The sequence below is a fragment of the Ptychodera flava genome, assembly GCF_041260155.1.
Source record: "Ptychodera flava strain L36383 chromosome 3 unlocalized genomic scaffold, AS_Pfla_20210202 Scaffold_25__1_contigs__length_14229661_pilon, whole genome shotgun sequence".
NCBI lineage: Eukaryota > Metazoa > Hemichordata > Enteropneusta > Ptychoderidae > Ptychodera > Ptychodera flava.
The window spans coordinates 4,548,489-4,560,495 of NW_027248279.1; the positions used below are offsets into that span (position 1 = coordinate 4,548,489).

The following is a 12,007-nucleotide window of genomic DNA, read 5'->3' on the forward strand; positions in this document are numbered from 1 at the left end:
CCAGCTGGATTGGCTGTTTGTCAAGCAAGTATAATATTAGTCTGGTTCCCTGACCCATTTCCCCGGTAGAGGGCGTGGGGAAATATAGGGTCAGGTACCGGCTAATGTAAACATGGACGCTATTGGGTTAAAATAAAACAAGCTGTGATTGGATGAAAGTAACACTTGTTTTTCTCATGTTTCTTGGGTTTTGCACTTTCAGGCTCACTTGACACCAACTTCTTGTTTGTACCACAAATCCGTGGAGGTAGAAAGAAGAGACTTTTTACCTCCATGATTTAGCCACTGTGATTTAGCACACCTCATGATACTTTTAGAACGTCGACATGATACCTGGCATTTTTCACGAAATTCGGACACCATTCTATCCATCGAAACCAATCGTCGTTCACAGTTCCAACAAAGTTTGCTTTCAATTACATTAGGCCAAAAAAAAATATGTGCTGTTCCGATTACATGGTTTTCAAAAATAGGGTAGGTATGTAGGAAATTTTTTTTTCATTTTTTTTTTATTTCTCAATGTGCATTTTTGTACGCGTTCAAACACACTACCAGTGAACAATTTCCTCATGAAACACTCAATTAAATACCGATATATTAAAAAAAATATTCATCAGTAGAATTGAAGTGTGTGGTTTATTAGACTGTCACGGAAATTTATATGGCTGAATTACGATTCTTTGACAGGAAAGTGAATGTTTATCCACAGGTAAATCCTCAGCTTTTTGCAGTCACTCGCAAGAAAAACACACATACTTTACGTTGAAGTTGTTTGTAGCCTCGTCAACCTGTATATCTGTCTGCTGTACTTCCAACCACGGCCCAGCAGCATCACTGGCACATTCAACTCGAATAGAGTACATTTTACATTCAGAAAAACCTGGATGGTGTTCCTCCAAATTTCTTCGAATGTTTGGTTCTGTTTAACAGAAGACAAAATCGACCTTTCTTCGCCATGATCGCTTTGCGAAACAAAACTGAGTACACGTTAAGTCCATCACGAGCCACCATTTTGTTTGAGACGAGGCCTGCTATAAGTAGGGATACCAGGCCCTTTTTTGTTCTTGGTTAAACTTACTTGAATTGTATGTTTTCTTGAAGATCTTGTCTCAGGATTTAAAAAACTGTTTGAATGATGTTCTATCTTGTCTACTTCCAGGGTTATGATTTTTTAAAAATTAAATATGCTCATTTTTTTTGACAAATGGTCAAAAAATTTCAACATATGGCTAAGAGTCATTTTGTGGGTATCCCTATGAAAAATATAGTTGTAATAATATTGATTCTCTAACTAATCTGCTTTAAAATACTTTTTGTGCAATATATTGTAAGAGTACGGTATAAGGAGCTTTTGTTTTCTTTACACAGAGACATGAAAATGCCAAAATTTTGTGAGACAGAGTTGAAAATTGGACGGCACTGTGTATACTACCAGTCAAAAAGCTATTTTTCGCCATTTTCAAACTACTGTAACTTTCACAGTTTTTAAGCTAGCTCTGTCAAATTTGAACACTTAATTTGAGAGATAATGCAAAAGAATACATGCATTTTAGATTTGTAAAATTACTTGAAGTTTGTATTTGAGATACACTGACAATCAAGGAGAGCCAAAAATGTTGGACGGAATGTCAGTAAAAATAGCCACTTTTCCCCATTTTCAAACAGCTGTAACTCTCAGAGTTTTTACGCTAGCTGTACCAAATTCTGGACAGTTAAACTTGAGTAATAATAAAAAAGAATAAATATATTTTAGATCTGTAAAATTTCTTAAATGTTACATTTGAGAAATTCTGATATAAAAAAAAAACAAAAAACATAGGAATATGAATAAAATGTCATTGTTCAACTGATCAACTCACAGTACAGAATAACCCCCCTGGAGCTGTCCTTTTTTACACAAGAATATTACTCCCCCCCCTAAAAAGCTGTCATCTTGTTGTACTCAATTTTCCTTTAGCATTGAAATCTAGAGTCAGGGTTATGATTTTTTCCTTTCCTTCCTTAGATTTTTCATTCTCCTTCATTTGCCCGTCTTTCAACTTGTCTTGTTTATCGATTCCCGATTCCTGCACTACCCCTGTCTGTCATTTTCCCCAGTTTACGTTAATGCTGTTTAAAAATAAAGTTGTTTACATCGCATGCTGACTTCATTCCCATACATCATTGAAAGAGTATTCATTTCTGTTGTCAAATATCATTTTGTAAATTTTGTGTAACATCAACAGATGAAAATGAACACAGTTTAATGTTCGCAAAACTACCAGGCTGAGGGTTAACGTTTGAAAACAGCTGATTGTAGCGTTGGCAGTTCAACGAAGTACGTACGTACGGCAAATTCACGGTAAATTCCGAACGCACAGACTTTGAAACTACTCAGAACTGACCTGAACCACACAGTTTTTGGTGTACGGGTTTATATTTTAATGATAGAATGACTATAAAAAGTAAAATTGACCAAAATTTGCTCGATTCACTATCACAAAACACTTCCGGGCTTTCACTTGGCCTGCATAATGTGGCCGCGCTGGGCATGGCGCGGTTCGGAAATGACAACAAGAATGTAAATGAAAGATTACATCAGAAAACGGCCATGAAAATGCTTCAAACTTTCCACAAATTGAATATAACAGTTGCTGTTTGGTATACTAACTCCGATCACTGAAAATTGTCCCTGCAATTTAGCGACAACCTACCTACAAAACGCCGTTTAGGCACTGAACAACATACTGTAACGAGCCATTCCATTCTAACATAGGAAGTATGTGGCCTGAGAAATGTGCGTGCCGCAGTACGCAGGCACGCTGTATGGCGAAAAATAATGTTTGATTTTGAGCGCTAAAATGACACAATTTTTTTCTTTATTTTCAAAAAATATCCCATGGTAGAACGAGCAGTTGAATTGGAATTTTTTTATCGAAAATTTTATTGAATTAGACCTAATACTTTTTGAGATACAGCAGTTTGAAAACCGGAAACCGTTCAGCAATGTTCAGTGTGCAACAACTGTCAGTGTCATGTCGCAAGTTTTCATATGAGCGTCTGGCATCCCTACTATAAGAATGACGTATTAGTTCTCGCGTGATTCACGCGATTTGTCATAGTTCTCGTGTGATTTCATGCGTTTCACGTTTTTTCATATCGTTATTTTTACTTCCGGGTTTACGAGGCTCTAAAAAGTCTAGGGTCGGGGGGTTAAAATTGGGTAGGTCGGGTTATCGGAACAGCACATATTTTTTTTTTGGCCTTAGCTGTGATATCGCAGCAGTACTTGTGGCGTGTATCGAACGTGCTCTGGTCATTGGGGTCACGCAACAGTCGGCGATGACCTCAGTGACCCTAGCGCGATCGATACACGCCACAAGTACTGCTGTGATATCACAGCCACACTTCAATCACCTCTATTTCCCTGTACTTCTAGATTAATCCTTTCAGTTTATTTTTCCCGTCTCGTGTGCCAATGTTTTTGGTTCGGAAAGCAGTGTTCGAACATAATTCTGATCCAGTCGAATTTTGACAGGCGTTTTCATGGTAGCAGCCATATTATTTGTAGCATGTCTGTCAGGTGACTAACCTCCGCCATCTTGAACAAAATTCTGTTCAAGATGGCTACCCGGTACCTGACCCTATATTCCCCATGCCCTCTACCGGGGAAATGGGTCAGGGAACCAGACTAGCATAATATGTATGTCATGGCATGCATATGAGATGGTGATAATGAGTACACGAGGTGGATGTGGCTTTCATCGGTGTACCGGTAGAGTTGAAGTGCTACTGTAGTATTGGGGTGATATGAGACCACAGAAAAATACATGTAGCTTACCCAATGTAGTAGACATGGCCAAGGTCTCTGTGACCTCAATTCATCCAAAGAAGTTTGCTATCGGTAAATTACAAAACATTAACAGCCAGGACAAAAACTACATGATGCTCCATGATGTGACTGCATTGTGACTGTGAGTGTCTGTAAAATGTCAAACAAACACAGAAAAGAGTAATTAACACATACCTGTCAACATATTGTGAGGTATCTCTTTGTAATCTAGCTGTTCTACTTCTTTCATTCAACTGTCTGGAAAATGACAGTGATGTAAAGTGACTGCAAATAAACAAATATGACTTCAGTTTTTCAAGAAAACTTGGTCAAAATTAAGTTACTTTGTTCAAAAATTGCCATGTAATCCTCTAGGTGCCATTAAAGTGTTCAAAAATTATGAAATAATAAACTCACAATGAAGTGATTACAAAATTTCAGACTAGTCTTTGTAAATTTATTCATGGTATCAAAAATAATTTGGTTATACAAAAGAAATTGATCCTTGATAAAATTTAAATAGCTCCTTATTTCTGTGACTAACATTTAAGAGCAATTCAATTCAGCTTGTTTCCAAGCTGACATAATTTTCATGACAGTTGTCCAATGGAGATGTTTAACTACAGTGCAACAACTTTTGATGAAATCAGATTACTCTTTGAGAGTGCAAGACAGTCCCCCGGATGACTACAATACAAAACCACTCACATCACAGTACAGTGTTGTCAGACAGTGTTAAATGTATCAGCACGGTGGTAATGACGTCCAAACAAGCAGTGAAAATAAAAGACTTCAAGCATTATGTGTCATTGTAAGGAAAATTAAGGGACAACAGTTGTAAAGCTGTACTTTTTTCAGCATTTTGTTCTGTGTCATTTTTACATTTTCTTGTTCTGCCTCTGCGCACACTTTGAAGCCTATCACTCACTGAGCAAACTCTACCTTTATTGCATTTATAATATGCCTAATTGTTGTTAATGTAGTAAGTGCCTTGAAAGTGAAAGACTTAAACTTTTACTCAAACTTTCCTCAATGATCTTTCAACCGTTCTCTTTCAAAATCAGAAATCAAAATTTGGGGTCACCGTGCAAAATTTGGTACTAGAGAAACAAAGTACCAAAGATTTACCAATATTTGACATTCAAAATGGCCGAAATCCTTGTGTTCAATCTTTGGAGATAAATAAAATTTGCTATTTTTGAAAATCTAAGCTAATGATAAGTTTTCTTACACCAAGAGCTCTAAAATGAACCCTCACAAGTGGGGGAAGTGGCATATCAGAAAAAAATTGTAAAAGATTGAGATTCCGAATATCTGTCCCCGAGGTGCATTCTACCTTAATAGGAAATAATTAAACTAAATTAAAAATTAAATTAAATTCCAGTCATCAATATCAATGTGGATACAGGGATTGTCACAAGCTGAACACTATTTATTTCTAAATATTCTATTTTTCCAGCCCCTTTCAGCCGTACAGATCAAATATCACCTCAGAAATCAATGGTCTTTGAGTCAGACTATTCTAGTGAATGGGTGGAGAGATGTGACCATGAAACAAGATAACAAACAAAAATACTGTAAAAATATCAAAAGTATAAGCTATAGTGTAACATTAATTCTAACATTTCATTGGCAACTGTGGATAAATTCAATGAAAACAAAGTTTGGTATTTGTGTCTTTTTCTGTTGCATGCTGGATACTGTCTATTGAGCATTCATTGTCATGAAATTATAAAATATGATGCCCACAATAGAAGTTCACTTGTTGCCACTGTTGTGTTGCAAGAAAACATTGAGAAACAGTATCTTTTGTATGGTAACCAAAATGTTCCCCTATATCTAGGCTTTCAGAAAAATCAAATGTATAATTTACAGGGGTTCTGTCAGCTTATTAACCACCAGAGAACTGTGGCTTAACCCTTTCACCACCATGGTTTAGCCCAAACCCATTGCTATCAATAGTGATTGTGGACCTGTTTACAGGGAATTGGGGGTGAACAGGTTAAAAAGGTCAATTTCTTGTCTTGGAACCTTAAGTAGTTTACTACTTTTGAACTCATACATTTACATGGCCTCTAGATATAGAAAACAACTGAAAAAAAGTATTTCAACAAACTCTTCAAAAAGTGCCAAAATACAAAATAAAGTGTGCCTTCAAAATTATATGTCAACTTCTGGACCACTGGAATGATCGGTTTGGTAAGATAAGTGAACAGCAAACAACATAGCATTTTTCGCAAAATATTTGCTCTCTACTCTCAGAATTTTTTAGGTGGAAAGCAGAGGACAACGGGCAAAACTTTTAAACTGTCAAGAATGATTGACAGCAAAAATCAAGGAGAGAGTAACTTATTTTACCCTTGTTTGTGTTATTTTTGATAAATTATTCATATTTTTATTTTAATCTGTTTTAATAACATTATCAGGATGAATGTTGAAGTAAGTAGAGTTACAAATTGCCCCTAACCTTTAGGTGCAATAATATGACATTTTATGACACCTAAACATTGATTTCAGCTTTGAGTCTTGTGGTGCAGTTAAGAGTTGAATTTATTTAGACCTAAATATTTAAGAAACTTGTTGCTACTGCATTTCAGGTTTGGTAACATTAAAAAATTGGGGTTTTTTTACTGCACCAGAGAAATTTCCATGTCAGCAGAAAATTTTCACATCAATACTTTCCTTGGTAAAAGAAAATAAACTTACCTGCAGCTCCTGTGAATAAATATTGACCTTTGACCTCTTCTTTACTCAACAGGTCAAAAATGGACATTGCAGGTATTGGGCAGTTGGGATTCTGGTACAGAGCCAGGACAGTTTAATGCACCACATGGTCTGGCATGGCATGGAGATCAGCTTGTGATCTGTGACACAGAAAACCATCGCATACAAATACTCAATAAGAATAAGGTGGTCATAGAAATTATCAGATTTGATGGTCAGTTTGACAAGAATTCAAGCCATGGGATGTGGCCATATCCCCTGATGGTCACTTCTTTATCACTGACATCGGTAATAACCAAATAATTATTTGTGACCAAAATAAAAAAATTATTCAAATTATTCCCCAAAGTGCAGACATTGAGGTTAGGAGCATTACTGTAATGGCAGCATTTATTTTTGTCACTGACAGCAAAGGTAAAAGTTTGATCAAATACAACATCAAAGATGGAAAACTTGTTGCAAGAGTCAGTGATCAATTCAGTGATCCACACTCTGTAATGGCTACTAGCAACAACCATCTCTTAGTGTCAGATAAAGACAAACATGTCATTCATGTTTTAGATTCTGATTTGAATTTTCTGAATTCATATCGCAATGATAGGTTAAAGTATCCACAAGGCTTGGATGTCGATTCACACGGCAATATTTATATTGGTACAAGGCTGAGTAATGGCATTGTAAAACTGAGATCTGATGGACAATTGGATTGTGTATTATTTGAAGGTGTTGTGTTTTACCCAGAGTTCATTGCAGTCAATGATGACATCACAACAACAATTGCTCTCACAGCCTGGATGTCGTCGTCTCGGTCTCAGTCCATCCACCAAATCATTGTATACTCTGTATCAACATAGATATGCATTACAATCTCATCAAAATATCACCATTTTTAACACATTTTTCACATCCTACACCCCAAGTTTGGACTAAAAATCTCTTGTCCTCAACTCGACACAGAACTTCATGTGCATCCGGATCAGAATTGTGAAAATTTTGGTGAAAAATTCAGGAATTTTTTGAAAATGCATTGAAAGCAATGGACGGTCTGCATTGGTGACGTCATCGATTGTTTTGTTGACTTCAAGTAAAGTAGGTCACTAGGTTTTCTCCATTTTTCTCAAAATCCAGAAATTTTAGACATTAAGTGTGGGCTAAAATTTCTTGTTGACAACTCGATGGACACGTTTATGGTGGTTGAAAACCAATTTTTAAAAATGTAAGTGAAAAATTTCTGACATTTTCATAAATGCATTGATTGCAATGAGCAGTTTGAATTGGTGACGTCACTGGAATGCCAGTAAAGTTGGTCATGATAAGAATTTCTCAATTTTTGGTAGAATTACAATATTTAGAAATCAAGTGTGGGCTAAAATTTTGTTGTGTACGGATCGCTAGACTTGTCTATAGTGACCAGAATCCATGATGAGAATTTTTTGTGAACAAAATATGAGTAACTTTTGATGAATGATAATGAATGAATGAAAACAATCAATTGATTCTTGAAAATGCAGTGTTTTAAAATTCAATCATTGAAATTCTTAAAATGGTTTTCGTACTAAAAATCGATTTACGTACTTTGTACCGATTGACTTTTTTCATAGAAAATAAAAATCGGCGATTTTATAATTTTCCAAACTGACAACAATGGAATATTTTGATGAGATTGTGTATTGGACTGTCCTGACAAACCATCAGATCTCAATTACACCAGAGACAAACGACCGGTACGGTTCATTTGTCAGTGAAATGTACTTGTAAAACATTACCTGTATATCCTGTGATAACTCCTGCATAATATGCGCTAGATATTCTCATCCAATGTCGATGGTATACTCCAAATCTGTACGTTTACATAGACAGAGCGAACAATGGCTGGCAAGAGGGGCCGGCCATTGATACTGCTGTGACTTGAGTGTTGTCGTGTTGTTTACGATTTTGTCACAGCGTCCTCTATGGTGGAAATTTACAAGACCTAACATTCGTTTAAAAGAGGGCGCCATAACAAGCGGCAACACCATTTTTTCCCCCAAAAAATGTATAAAGCTGTTGATAACGGAACCGTGGTTTGAATCTTTGTGTACTTAATTGTGGTAAAAACTGTGCATTTTCTAGTTACCCGACTTTAAGAAATGAAGTTTAGGAAGACTTCGGAAAGTACATCTTGTTTGACAAGGGCTGAAATAGTAGTAAACTTAGAGCCTACCCTGATATATATATATATATATATATATATATATATATATATATATATATATATATATATATATATATATATATATATATATATATATATATATATATATATATATATATATGCGTGTGTATGTATATACGTCTTTGTGAGCAATTCTTACAGTGTATTCAGACCATCTCAATATTTTCGTTCACAGGTACTTTTTCGTTCAAGGTCTGTGTATTTTAAATGCCGATGTTTTTTATATTTCTGCAGATTTACAGAGTTGTATGGAGTCAGTAAGGTTTTACAATGTATTGCTGTTACGTGACTACATTCACATTAAATAGTTGGAGGTTACTTAAGCAATAATGGACGAAAGCAGAGTGCAAAATTTGCTTCGGTCCATTATTGGCCGGGGGTACATTATTGCTATTATTTTAGTTTTGCTGTTGCCAGTGAATTTGAAGATGTAGAAAAACCTCCTGGGCCAAAATGCTGGATAATCGGATACATTATCAGTAATAATTTGATGGTATGACGTCACAAAATTCACGGGTATTGACAAAGCTATAATATAATGGAAGTTACATTCTACATATTTATCCTTTTTAAGTACGTATCATTTCATAGCCGTCTGTCGATAAAGTTTCAGTTTGTAATTTTTGTTTTAATCATTGTACAGAGAAATCAAGATGACTTGGCAAAAGTCTCTTTCATGACAAATACTTCTTGTATAAATAGAGGGCGAAATTACAGCACAGTAAGATATGTTTCTGTGAACACTAGTTGATAGTCACATTCTATGATTGAAAAGAATGCTTATCGTCATGATGCATAATTTTCATACAAAAGCATTTAATGTAAACTTTTTCTTCAGTTGAAGTTCTATTTCTTTTGAGATTTTGAAATCACAGTTCTTGGCATTCTATTATCGCCAGAAGTTTTGAAGATATTTTGTTAATTTTTCAAATTCCCTTCTTCCAAATCTTTATTAACGTATCTGTATATTACCAAAAAGCCTCTTTCTAAGTTATGTGTTGACCTTGTTTTAGAAATGAAGATTTATTTGTCGTAAAATTGTGTACAATCAATGATCTTTAAAGTAAAGTAGTCTTGTATTTGATAGCTTGTAAACATGTAACGATTGAGGATGTGCAATGTTTAATTACACATGTTAAAGACTCGTTTAATACAAAAAGACACTTTAAATCCAAAAGTTAGATTACATGCACATACAAGTCAAACACACAAATGAAACAGGAATACATATTTTTCTTTAAATATATCAGTGTATTTTTCAAAAAACTATCAGTCGAACACTACCGATATTCAAATAGTAGCAAATATTTAACCACATCCGTTCTTATCAAGTGTACCGGTAGAATATATTTTTGTTAATAAAATTGAGATTTATTACAAAATACCAGAAGATAATGCGTTGTGTTGTTAAAATTTGATTTCCGACAAAACACGTTATTTGTGATTGACGTGAACAGAGAGAGAGAGAGAGAGAGAGAGAGAGAGAGAGAGAGAGAGAGAGAGAGAGCTAAAACACTTTTTTCTCAGTGAGAGAGAGTACTCTTATTCTCAAGGTTTGCATCCATTAAAATGAAATGCTAAATCTACAAATGTAGTTCATCGACTTTGACCATAACGTGTCATTCTATGAATGCATGGCTTTTGAATACTTTCTCTGGGTTGCAAATGTATCGTCTAGTTAGATTGGTCTTCTCCAATCATCAATAATAGATTTTGAATTTTTACTTATTGAAAACTTTGATGAGTTTCCCAATCACACATCATTGATAAGCAACCGGCAATTTCATAATACTCGATCAAACTTTAAAAAATTGTAAAACTTTTGCAATTCTTGAATAGTATGCTACGACCCCTGCAAACAATGATTGACAGTAGTTAGATTACCGGTGGAAGAAGCCTACATACGATGTAAATATACATATGGTGTAAATCAATCAAATTCTCAGCAGGTGCAGCTCTCGGTGTATGACGATGAATATTTGGGGGGTAATACCTAAAACTGCGATAAAAATGTCACGAAACTTTTTCCTAGAAACACAGAATTTCTTATAACGGAAGCGATGTTGCTAAATTTTAAAGCTTTCCTTAGGTCGTCAACTCTTACCAAAACACTATATTCCTGAATACTAAACGTATTCTATGTGTAAGGCTAATAACAACTTGCAAATAAATTTTTAATAATGTTCCTTTCAATTGCTACGCTATTTATTTCAATTTTTCCCTGTAAACAAGCCAAATTATTGTAACTAATTATCAATGCATACTATTCTCGTACTCCTCATGTTTATAAATCATTTGAAATCAAGTTGGAGATAATTTAGCTTAAAATACTATTCACACAAGCAAAATTTCTCAACACTTTGTTTCAAAAGTATTGTCTAAGTCGGATGTAAACGACTACGAAATGATTTCTAAGTAGGAATTAACTTTGTCTCGTTTGTTACTGTTAGTGTTATAACAATATGAAGCTGACAGCAATTAGACACACCACAAAGCCGTCTATGCAAAATGTGTTCGTCAAAGATTTGTTTCCGTTAACACCGAGCGGATTGGAATTGTATTCTCTTGCTAAGAGCAGAGACGAACGTGATAGAAAAGATAACTGGCACACACGCACACAAGAAATCAAATGTGGTATGCGCAGAAATAGTAATACGTTTATTGTACATGAATATTCCAAGCCTGCGCAAGGACACATAGTATATATAATTCGATCGTCTTCGGGATTTTTCCTAGCGTGAAAAGAAATGCTTATAACGATCGGCTGGAAGTTGATATTTTTATGGGGCAAGGATAGTAGTTATCTTGGTCAACGTTAGCAGGAAAAGGATAAGCAGGGAATTTTCCCGATTAGGAGTGTGGAAAGGAAACTAGCGGGAACTGTCATCGTTATCGTATTGGCAGGGCATGATACCAAATGTTATACTTTCCTCTTGATGTTTTACCTTGTTCAAAAACGTTACAACATCATTTCACAGCTAATCCCACCTTTTGCTCACACTTTCTCGGCTGATAACCTTGCCCAAAGTAACATGGCGGAGTGACTCTCTACCACTGGGGCTGTTTGTGCTTGCATTTTAAAGCAATAGATCAGCTTATCCAATCAGAATTCTTCAACGGTAATAGTTACTGAAACCAACAAGCAATTGGCTGTGGTGTTGTCACTCCAAACCGCGGTATACACACAGAATAATATCAATTTCTTCTTCCAGCTCCGATCTTGACACTGTAACTTCTTTACGCTGTGGTTTTATTAT

The 12,007-nt window shown here is 35.3% G+C and overlaps 1 protein-coding gene and 1 long non-coding RNA gene across 2 annotated transcripts in view; both read right to left on the reverse strand.

Annotated features, from left to right (window-relative positions):
• LOC139125649 (uncharacterized) overlaps positions 1 to 8,747 on the reverse strand; it is a 176,630-nt gene extending 167,883 nt beyond the window's left edge. The window contains exons 1-2 of the long non-coding RNA XR_011550314.1: positions 8,302 to 8,747; positions 6,518 to 6,675 (exon numbers count right to left, since the gene is read on the reverse strand). This is a non-coding gene — a long non-coding RNA (uncharacterized lncRNA). The remainder of the gene's footprint in view (positions 1 to 6,517; positions 6,676 to 8,301) is intronic.
• Positions 1 to 12,007, reverse strand: part of LOC139125644 (coiled-coil domain-containing protein 191-like) — a 218,719-nt gene that overhangs the window by 158,697 nt on the left and 48,015 nt on the right. The window lies entirely within an intron of this gene.